At 40.6% G+C, this 10,865-nt stretch overlaps 1 protein-coding gene across 5 annotated transcripts in view; it reads left to right on the top strand.

The window, feature by feature from the left end:
- The first annotated feature begins 5,188 nt into the window (after nt 1–5,188).
- The window catches only part of LOC123394021 (zinc finger X-chromosomal protein-like), a 61,246-nt gene continuing 55,569 nt past the window's right edge, over nt 5,189–10,865 (top strand). The window contains exons 1-2 of one of the 5 annotated variants that reach the window (XM_045087450.1): nt 5,189–5,279; nt 7,523–7,665. The gene's annotated coding sequence lies outside the window, so the exon portion shown is untranslated. Of the gene's footprint in view, nt 5,280–5,761; nt 7,666–10,865 lie in introns of those variants that run through there. The other 4 variants (XM_045087451.1, XM_045087454.1, XM_045087456.1 and 1 more) reach the window with 4 other exon arrangements.

The raw sequence follows: 10,865 nt of genomic DNA, 5'->3' as shown, positions 1-10,865 counted from the left end.
AAAAAGAATCTAAACATCACTCATCAGGGAAATAGAAGTCAAAACCTCAATAAGATACCAGTTTACACCTATCAGAATGACTAAAATTATCAGGGCCAAGTGCTGCTGAGGATGTGGAGAAAGGGGAAACCTCCTATGCTGTTTGTGGGAAAGCAAACTGGGACAGCCACTTTGGAAAACAGTATGGAACTTCCTCAAAAAGTTGAAAACAGAACTACCATATGACCCAGCAATTGCACTGCTGAGTATTTACCAAAATAAAATAGTAACACTAATTCAATGTATATATGCACCCTATCTTTATTATTTATAATAGCAAAGTTATAAAAGTAACTGAGTGTTGATGGATAAAGAAGCTGTGATTTTTATATATTGAATATATATAAATATATACATGATATTACTCATATAAAAAAGATCTTGAGGTGACTCAGTGAGTTAAAGCGTCTGCCTTCAGCTTGGCTCAAGATCTTGGGGTCCTTGGATCAAGCCCTGCATTGGCCTCTCTGCTCCGCAGAGAGCCTGCTTCCTCTCTCTCTGACTGTCTCTCTACCTACCTGTGATCTCTGTCAAATAAATAAATTAAATCTTAAAAAAAAAAAAAAGAAAGATCTTGCTATTTTTGACAAAATGGCCTGACCTAAAGGGCATCATGTTGACTGAAATAAGTCAGAAAAAAATACCACTGGATTTGATTTGTATGTGGAACCTAAAAAATAAATGAACAAGCAAAAAACATTAATAACTCATAAATACAGAAAATAAACTAGTCGTTTCCAGAGGGAAAAAAAGTAGTTGGATGGGCATAAAAGGTCACGATGATTAAGATGGACAAACTTCTAGTTATAAATCAGTCATGGGAATGAAAAGGACAGCATGAGGATATATTCGTAATATTGTGATAACTTTGGTAACAGATGGTAACTACATTTAATGTGATATTTTGTAATATATATAATTGTTAAATCACTGTGTTATAGTCTTGAATTTAATATTGCATGTCAACTCTAAATTTTTAAAAAATTGTTTTAGGGGCGCTTAGGTGGCTTAGTCATTAAGCATCTGCCTTCAGCTCAGGTCATGATCCCAGGGAACTGGGATCGAACCCCAAGCCCCAAAGCATCTGGCTCCCTGCTCAGCTGGAAGCCTGCTTCTCCCTCTCCCTCTCCCCCTGCTTGTGTTCCCTCCTTGCTGTGTCTCTCTCTGTCAAATGAATAAATAAATATCTTTTTTTCTTAATAAAAATCATTTTTAAAAATTTATTTGTTTGTTTGTTTGACAGAGATCACAAGTAGGCAGAGAGGCAGGCAGAGAGAGAGAGAGAGGAGGAAGCAGGCTCCCTGCTGAGCAGAGAGCCCAATGCAGGGCTTGATCCCAGGACCCTGAGATCATGACCTGAGCCGAAGGCAGAGGCTTTAACCCACTGAGCCACCCAGGCACCCCTGAAAATCTTTTTTAAAACATTGTTTTAAGGAATGTGCACATCAAAGATTAGCCAAGGAGGCCACCATGGAAAATAAAATGGCTGCTACTATACTTCTGTCCTCACCTCAGGCCCTGCAAGAACCATGCGATCAAGATCAACAAGGGCATACCTAAAGCTTGGAAAAAGCTCAGCTACCCCAAACATTCCCAGGGCCCAAGTGTGAAGTGGCTGAAGAAACTGGGAGCCCCTCCATTGACAGAAAATAGCCCCCTCTCACCTCCACTGCATCCCCGCTATCGTGTGACCCTCAATAAAAATGTGAAAAACCAATTACCCTCCCAAAAAAAAAAAAGAAATTGGCCAAAGAGTAATTAATTCAGAACTGTCTTATTTGACTAGAGGACTGAATGAGCATGAATATGGTCAGAAAATCACCCCATACCAAATCCAGCAATTTCACCTCTTTGTACTCTAAGTGAAAGTCTTGTAAATGTGGACAAAGATGCATTTGCAAGTATGTGCTAATATTTTTGGGGGTGAAAATATTTTCTTATATAACTTGGGCTTATTAGTTTTGATTATTGGCTCTAGGAATTGGGCCCAAGAATCTCATTTTTATTAACATGGTTTCTCCTCTGAGAAGAACAGAGAAAGAGGGAGAAGCAGGCTCCAGGCTGAACAAGAAGCCCAATGTGGGATTTGATCCTAGGCCCCAGAGATCATGACCTGAGCCAGAAGGCAGATGTTTTAACCTACTGAGCTACTCAGTAATCAATTTTAAAATAAGGTAAGTATGGCAGATCCTTTAAATGCAATGTGTAAGATACCTAATGACCCAGAAGTTTCAGTGATATTAGGTGTACTCGAACTCTTAATGTAACTAATTTCATTAATTATATGTGTATATATTTTTATTTTTATTTTTTAAAAGAGCTTTGAACAGTTTGCTCTTTTTTTTTAAGATTTTATTTATTTATTTATTTATTTTTTAATCAGGTTGCAACTTTTTTTTTTTTAAGACTTTATTTATTTATTTGACAGAGAGAGATCACAAGTAGAGAGAGAGGCAGGCAGAGAGAGAGAGAGGGAAGCAGGCTCCCTGCTGAGCAGAGAGCCCGATTCGGGCCTCGATCCCAGGACCCTGAGATCATGACCTGATCCGAAGGCAGCGGCTTAACCCACTGAGCCACCCAGGTGCCCCTATTTTAATTTTTTTTAAGATTTTATTTATTTATTTGACAGACAGAGGTTACAAGTAGGCAGAGAGGCAGTCAGAGAGAGGAGGAGCAGGCTCCCTGCTGAGCAGAGAGCTCGATGTGGGGCTCGATCCCAGGACTCTGGGATCATGACCTGAGCCAAAGGCAGAGGCTTTAACCCACTGAGCCACCTAGGCACCCCTGTGTGTATATTTTTAAAAGATTTTATTTATTTGAGAGATAAAGAGAGAGCATAGGCAGGGGGAGGGGCAGAGGCAGAGAAGCTCTCCACTGAGTAGGAAGCCCCATGCCCATTCACCAGGAGTGGGGGATCAAGACCTAAACTGAGGGCTGGCACTTAACCTACTGAGCCACCCAGGTGCCCCAGTTTGTTGTAATTTTATATAAACATAAAAACATGTTGCCTTTTAGATTTTTTTTAAGCTGCATTTTATTATTATTATTTTTTTAATTTTATTTATTCATCAGAGAGAGACGGAGAGAGAGCGAGCACAGGCAGACAGAATGACAGGCATCTGCAGAGGGAGAAGCAGGCTCCCTGCTGAGCAGAGAGCCTGATGTGGAACTTGATCCCAGGACCCTGAGATCATGACCTGAGCTGAAGGCAGCTGCTTAACGAACTGAGGCACCCAGGCGTCCCACCTTTTAGATTTTTTTGAAAGAAAATTTAAGGGGTCCCTGGATGGCTGAGAGGGTTAAGCTTGCCATCTTCCCAGGGTCCTGGGATCATGCCCTGCCACACCCCCCATCACTTTCTCTGCTCAGCAGGGAGCCTGCTTTCCCCACTCCCCCTTTCTCTCTGCCTACTTGTGATCTCTCTCTCTTTGTCAAGTAAATAAATAAAATCTTTTAAAAATGATTCAGTTACACTGAGCCACCCAGGCGCTCAATAAATAAAATCTTTAAAAAAAAAAAAAAAAGTTAAGCTGGAGAGGGGGAAGTTAAGGTCCTTGAAAGGAAAATTATTATCTAGAACTTTCGAATAGATTTCTTCTGTGCCATTGTTTTTCCTGTTTTTAAAGCATTTCGTGGTTTTAAGATATATGAAGGACAAATGGCATTTGGGGAATTTGAGACTATGTATGACAGGAAAGTAGTATATATAGCCTATATATTTAAAGATATTTCCAACAGTATGGTATTTGCTTTTTAATTTTTAGTTTGTTGTTTGAACGATTTTCTTTATCACTTAGGTCCCTGCAGAGAAACTGTGGGATGTCAGGTTCCATATTACAGCACAGGAATACAATATTATTTAACTTTTTACTAGTAACTTATTTATTTTTTACTATTTTTAAGTAAGCAATGTGCCCAACTTGGGAGTCAAATTCACAAGATCAGAGTTCCTTGTTCCACCAGTGAGCTAGCTGGGCTCTGCTTATTAGTAACTTTGAAACATAGTTTGGGTCCAAAGTTCTGTATGAAAAGAGAGCATCCAAATTTAAAGTAATGAAAATTCAAAATACATGTTTTTGGAGTTAATAAGTGAGTGTTTAATCAAATATATTTTTCGTTTTCTTTGTTAATTCTTTTTAAAGGGCTGTTAGGCAGTTTGTAGAAAAATGCATATATAATTCAAATACTCTACGTATTAAATAACATGTAAATATGAAAGTTCATTTTTTATGAAGCTACTACACAAGACTTACATTACATACTTTGAAAAAATGTAAAATTTTTGTATGTAATTACATACATTGCACACATTACATTACATATTCTGAAAAAAGGTTCATGGAAAAGACAATATAGTTTATCAATACATCTTTATTGAAATGTGCGAAACCATTACCAGAGTATAATCCTTTTGCACAAACTTTGAAAGCAGGTTCTCTGATTTTTTTTTTTTAATTAATTGGCTTAGTAGTTGCTCCAGGATAACCCTTCTTCCTCTTTCCTTGTCGATGTATTCAGTTACAGTGGCAAGCAAATTTTCATTTTACTTAAAAGAATTTTCTTTTTTAAGCGAAGATAAAAAACGGCGATGGTTGCTAATTTTTTCTGCAGTCACAGCAATGAGGAAAACACATTTTCTGCCCGCGGCTGTTTGAGGACTTGCACACACCTCGAGAAGGCAGTTCGAGGCTAAGAGGCGGATGGCCTCCAGGGAGAGCCGGGGGTGAATGAGGCCCAGAGAGACAGTGGGAGACGACCAGAGCCGGTCCGGTGCGGGCTGCCTCGCCAGCTTTGCCGCCGGGTGGCCAGACCACGGCTTCGCGGCGGCTTTACGGCCGAAGCCGCAGCAGCAGCGCGTCTGCGGCGGCGTCGGGCGGGTGCGCGGCGGAAGAAAGAACGTTGTAAGAGACTTCGGCCGACAGAGACCCCGCCGCTTGGGAGGCCACCGGGCTCCCCGGTTGCGGGGCCTAAGTGGCGCCAATACGAGATACCGAGGTGACCGCACTTCGACGGGGTCCTGTCAACCCTTCCGCATTTTCCTGGGTATCTCTCCCCGGCGGTGACGTGACGTGCTGACGGTGGGCCCTAGCCGGGGAGCTGGGCCGTTTTTTGTCAGCTCCAAGCTCGGCCCCTCCTCCCTCCCTCCGCCCGCCCCACCAGCCGGAGCCCGGCCCAGTGCTCGAAAGGAAGGCCGGCCTGCAGCGCTCGGCCCCGTTGCCGACTGTCCGTACGCGCATCCGGTGAGTTCCGGGCTCTGCCGCTGCCTTGGAGCCTAACGCTACTGGGGTGGCCTAGTTGGGGGCGCGGGCAACGCCTTTCGGCCCACACCGGGTGGTACGGCGAGGAGCGCAGAGCAGGCGCGGAGGAGGCCGCAGATAGGCCGGGGAGGAGCCTGACCGCCTTGAGTTGCGGCGGAGGTGAATTCCGTTGCCCGGGAGGGGGGGTGGGGGGGACGACAGGGAGGGGGGTGAGGGTGACTGGGGGATACCCTGTGGCGGGAGAGAGGGCGTCGAGGCGTCGGGTTGGCGCCGCGGCCCGCATGGGGCTCCCCGCGATGCCGAGGCCTAACTAAAAGAGGCGAATGTTGCCGGCGTGAGGTGAATGCCGCAGGCAAGCCGGAAAGATTTTCTGCTATGTAAATATTGGAGGGGGAGTGGGGAGGGAGGGGGAACAAGATGGTGGCGGATTTACGGCTGCTGCTTGGACGGTTGAAGGGGTTGTCGGGAGGGGGAGTCGCCATCTTGAAGGTGGTGTTTGGGGATAAAATTCCGCTACAGTCCGTGAGGGGGTGTTGGAGAGCCGCCGGTGGCGGCAGCGACAGCAGCAGCACTGGTGACCGATCCCGAGGCCCCGCACAGCGGCGGGTGCGCGCGTAGGGGGCGTGCTCCGTTCTGGTGGCTGCTATTAGCCTTGCCGCCATGACCGGCCCTAGTGCTACCTGCGTTTGGGAGCAACCCTACCCTTTCTGACAGTCATACTTGGCTTCCTGTTTTCCTCCCTTTTGTGCTGCATCGCTTTCGTTCCTCCTGTCGGTTGGTAGTCTATAAAACATTTTTTACTTAAGTAGATTCATTTGTGGCTTCTAGAAGCCCACAGTGAGGTTTTCTACCGTTGTCTCCCCGAGAATCTTAATAATAAAAATTGAATTTGATAGGAAAAAGTTCTCACCACTCTTTTATACAGTCGGTGTGAAAAGCTGCATTTTGCAAACCTGAAATCGGAGAAATAAGTTAGAAAACTACTTACTTATTTGGAAAAACTTTGATATTTCTATTTAAATGGTTATTGATCACTTTATAATAGTTATTGAGTAGAAAGTGAGTTTCTGTGGAATCACAACAAAATTTGATGTGCTGTGTACGGTTGGTTTACATACCTGGAGCTATTTCGGTATTCTGCTGCAGTTTTAACGTGCAGTTCCATACCTTACGGTACTTTAGATTGCTTACGGTTGGACTTTGATGGTGAGCTCACTGCAGTCGATGCAAGGGGTAGGAAAGATTGTGAAAGTTCTTAAAATGCACGTGTTGCTTGCAGTAACTTCGCCTGGTAGATTACTTTAGGACGTGTAAGTCTCTATTTCCGGCATCAGGAAAGTGTTCCTGAAATCGGTGGCATTTTGGAAACGTTACTTATTGAAAGAATGGTGGGACTTTGTTAGGTGGAGGTGTGAGTGAGTGAAGGGCATTCTTAAGGCAACATTAAATTTACAGTTTCCTAGAGTGCATAGGATAGGTAGGAAAGTCCTGAAAATTCTGCCTGAAAACGGTAAATAACAACATCTGGAGACTGATTTCTAGCAGAGTGATCAAACACCTCAGTTGTACTTCATTTATTTAGCAGTTTTGGATCCAGTCATTGGAAAAGTTTCAAAGTTGAGAAATAATGACAGCAAGTAGTAAGTAAATCACTCTTTTCATTACTACAAAAATTATAAAGTGGTCCTACTTTTCACATGATTCATCTCCTTGACAGCCATTCTTTTCTGTCTTGAATTCTCATTCCAATAACCTATTGCTCAGAAGTGTTACACTTCCTGTACTGAGTATTAATAACAGTATTTTACCATTTTGAAGAGTAGATTAGAAGACTTAATTCCTAAAATATCAAAAGGCCTCATGCAAACTCCCCTACTTCCCTGAAGTAAGTCCTTCCAGAAAATGTATTTTTTTTACTCTCCACTAAGCCAAAAGTCATATTTTGATTTATATATATAAATGACCTAGATTAGAAAGTTTAAGGAAATACATGGAGCACTTGTTTCCTGAATTTTGTAATACACAAAGCAACATTCCTACTTGCGTATCAACTGTTCAAGCACTAGTGAGAGGAATTCTTATGTTTGTCATGAAGGTCCACACTTAGGAAAGTTTGAGGAACTGGTTACAGGAGACAGACTAGAAACAAGTTTTTAAGCAGTCTAGTTGTAGAGGTGTTAAGGAAAAACGTAAACTGTAGAAGTAGTTGCTTTATATCTTGACAGCTGGGAAAGACATAGAAGAGCTCTAAAGAAGATAGAATTATTTGCTGCACAGTACATGCAGCAGCAGCAGATGTTCCAGTCAGCAACAATGGATGTTCGAGATTAAGATTAATTTAGAGTCGAATGTATAATTAAGAAGACAGGTAAGTGTATAACTCTAAAAACTTTCTTTAAAAAATGTTTAACTGTAAATGTTTTTTGCTTGAAGAGGTAGACATTAATGATCTGGAAAACTGGTAGATTATTAATTAGCCAATTATCGTGAATAAATCAAGTATTTAATTTTATATATATTTTTCACAATTTTCCTAATTTTTTAAAAATATAGAGTGCTTTTTGTAAATGCTTACTTTCTGACTGTTTACATTTGCATTTTCACTAATTAATCTTGGTGTTACTTTTTTTCTGCATATCAACAATATCAAACTTATTTTCTTTTTAAACTTTATATCCTAGTCTTTAAAATCCATCAACCCCATAAATTACTTTTTTTGTTTTAACTTAGCTAAGACAGGTAGATCACCATCTGTTATAAACACTTAATTTCTTCAACTTCATTCTACTCTTTTATTTTTATCTAGGCTTTTTTCTTTTTTCTTTTGCTGCAGAAAAAAATCTTTGTTCCACGCCCAGGTATTCTGCCTATCCCTGACCCTCTTGATGACTTCTTTTTCTCGCTCATAAATATGACTAGATTTGATAATTCTATAAACATCTTACTTACACTGTTTCTTTGCACCAGCCCTTTTGTTTCATTTTAATCCACTTATTTATAAATCAGTATTTACCAGACTCTTCTGACCATGCTAATTGGGGTGTCACATAAAAGTGTTTTTGTGGGGCACCTCAGTGGCGTAGTCATTTAATATCAGTCTGTCTCTTGATCTCAGCTCATCTTGATCTCAGGGTCGTGAGTTCAATTTCCCTGGTAGACTCCACAAACAAAACAAAACAAAAACAAAAAAACCTGTTTTCTACTTTCTCTGCTGTGGTTCTCCTTTTTTCACTTTTAAAGTGAGGCTCAGATGTACAACCTGGAGATGAAGTGTTATAAGCTCTACCAACTGAGCCAGCAAGGCACCCCTGGGGATATTTTTAAAACGTATATGGGGACTATCCCATGAATTTCTTCCTCTATCCTTCTTCTTGTTCTCACTGTCCTTTATTATGCTCACCTTGTTGTCCAAGTTTCTTACTTAGGATTTCCAGGTGCCTACTGTACCCAGCTAGCTTGCTGATATTCCATAGTTAATTATGACTGAAGTAAAACTTGACAGACACATAGTAAGTGCCTGAGAATGTTTATTGAAAATCTGTTATTCCATGGAGTTCCTAAAAACTTCTGCTTCATTTCTTTCTATTTGTGACTCCATTATTTTCTGATGCTTGCTCTTCTGTGCCACATGGAGCAATGTAGACATATTTTATTTAGCAATAAATCTATTATATCCTAACTAGATGATATTTTGTCTCCACAAATTTTGATGATCCTAATTGTAGAGATAATTTCTTACCTTGTTTTGTCCCCCATCAGAATGATCTGGCACATAAACATCATCTCATTAATGTGTATTCACATATACAATATTTTAATGATTTATTACTGAGATTTTTATGGAGTCGAGTAGCTTTCCATTTGAAATTAACTAGCTAAATAGATACTGCATTTTGACAAAAGACATTCATTAGTACACTATATCCATGTTAGGAAAGCACCAGGTCAAAATGGACACTTGGGAATAACTCTAATTTGGAATGTGTGCCACCCTTTATTCTTACCGAATTATTTTTCAAAAGAATGATTTATAAAGGCATCTAATTACTTATAGAGTGTAACATAAAGAAGTCACTTTTTTTGTTGTTTTTTTAAGCATTCTCCAAGCCCAACTTGGGGCTTAAACTCAACCATGAGATTGAGAGTCCTGTGCTCTACCAACTGAGCCAGTCTGATGCCCCTTACTGCTTTTTTTTACAAGAGGAGTATTTGTGGAAAGATGTACATTAAGGAATCTGCAGTCTTTAGGGGTCTGGATGGCTCAGTTGGTTGAGCATCCCACTCTTGATAATGGCTCAGGTGGTGATCTTAGGGTTGTCAGGCTCCAAGCTCACTGGGGAGTCTGGTTGAGATTCTTTTTCCCTCTCCTTTGCCTCTCTCTCGTGTTTCTCTTCCTGTCTGTAAAATAAATAAATCTTGATAGGGGAGGGGAAAAATCTGAACTCTTAAAGGTCTTTTGAAAATGTAATTAATATTAACATATTAAACATATAAATGATAAAATGCTCCAAATGATAAAATGCTGAAAAGGGTCACTTAGGTAAAACAAATTAAGTGATAACATTTTCTTTCTTACTTAATTTTTTATTTAAAGAAATCTTGCCTGCAAATTCAGTTAAAGGGTTTTCCTCACTTCATCCCAGCTTTCTTTTTTTCCCAGAAGTCATTGGTATCCTCACATATAGGTATGGAAATAATCTTTGAGTGATTTACATTTATAGAGAAGGTTAGGTTAAGCATGTCATTTAACATATGTTCAACATCTGGTTCTAGGTTACTAGTTCTTAAAATGACCTGGAACCTGTGGAGATTGCTGATACCTTTGGAGAGTGCCTGTGAGGGAAAGATTATTTTTATAGTAATACTAGCAAGTAGTGGGGTACCGGGGTGGTTCAATGGGTTAAGTCTCTGCCTTCGCCTCAGATCATGATCCCAGAGTCCAGGGATCAAGCCCCTGCATCAGGAACTCTGCTCAGCAGGAGGCCTGCTTCTCCCTCTCCTACTCCCCCTGCTTGTATTCCCTCTCTCACTCTCTCTCTCTCTGTCAAATAAATAAATCTTAAAAAAAAAAACAAACACTCAGAAGTACTTACCTTTTTTACTCCCATCTTGCCATAAATGTACTGTACTGGGTTTTCCAGACACTAATGTAGCCTGATGCAAAATGCAATGAGGGAACAGATAGGTGAGGAGTCAGCTGTATTAAACTAAAAATTAGAGAGATATGCAAAAGATTTTACTTTTAATTGTTTTTTAAGGGAATGTAGATGGAATAGTCTTATTTGCCTTTTTTTTTTTTTTTTTTTTTTAGTGTTTGTTTTAATCACCTAGTGCTAAACACAGGTGTACTCTTTAATCCTCTCCTCCTAGTCCTCAACCCTCCCTTACCTTCCCTTTGCTAACCATTAGTTTGTTCTCAGCAATTAAGTTTGTTTCTTGGTTTATCTGTCTCTTTTTCCCATGTGATCATTTGTTTTGTGCTTTGAATTTTATGTCTGAGAGAAATCATAATGGTATTCGTTTTTCTCTGGCTGACTTATTTCACTTGGTTAATACTCTATAGCTCCA

This window comes from Mustela putorius, unplaced genomic scaffold (assembly GCF_011764305.1).
Source record: "Mustela putorius furo isolate JIRA1106 unplaced genomic scaffold, ASM1176430v1.1 tig00001149_pilon_pilon_pilon, whole genome shotgun sequence".
Classification (NCBI taxonomy): Eukaryota; Metazoa; Chordata; class Mammalia; order Carnivora; family Mustelidae; genus Mustela; species Mustela putorius.
Note: the sequence above shows the minus strand (reverse complement) of the source record. Positions and strands in the feature narration are given on the sequence as shown.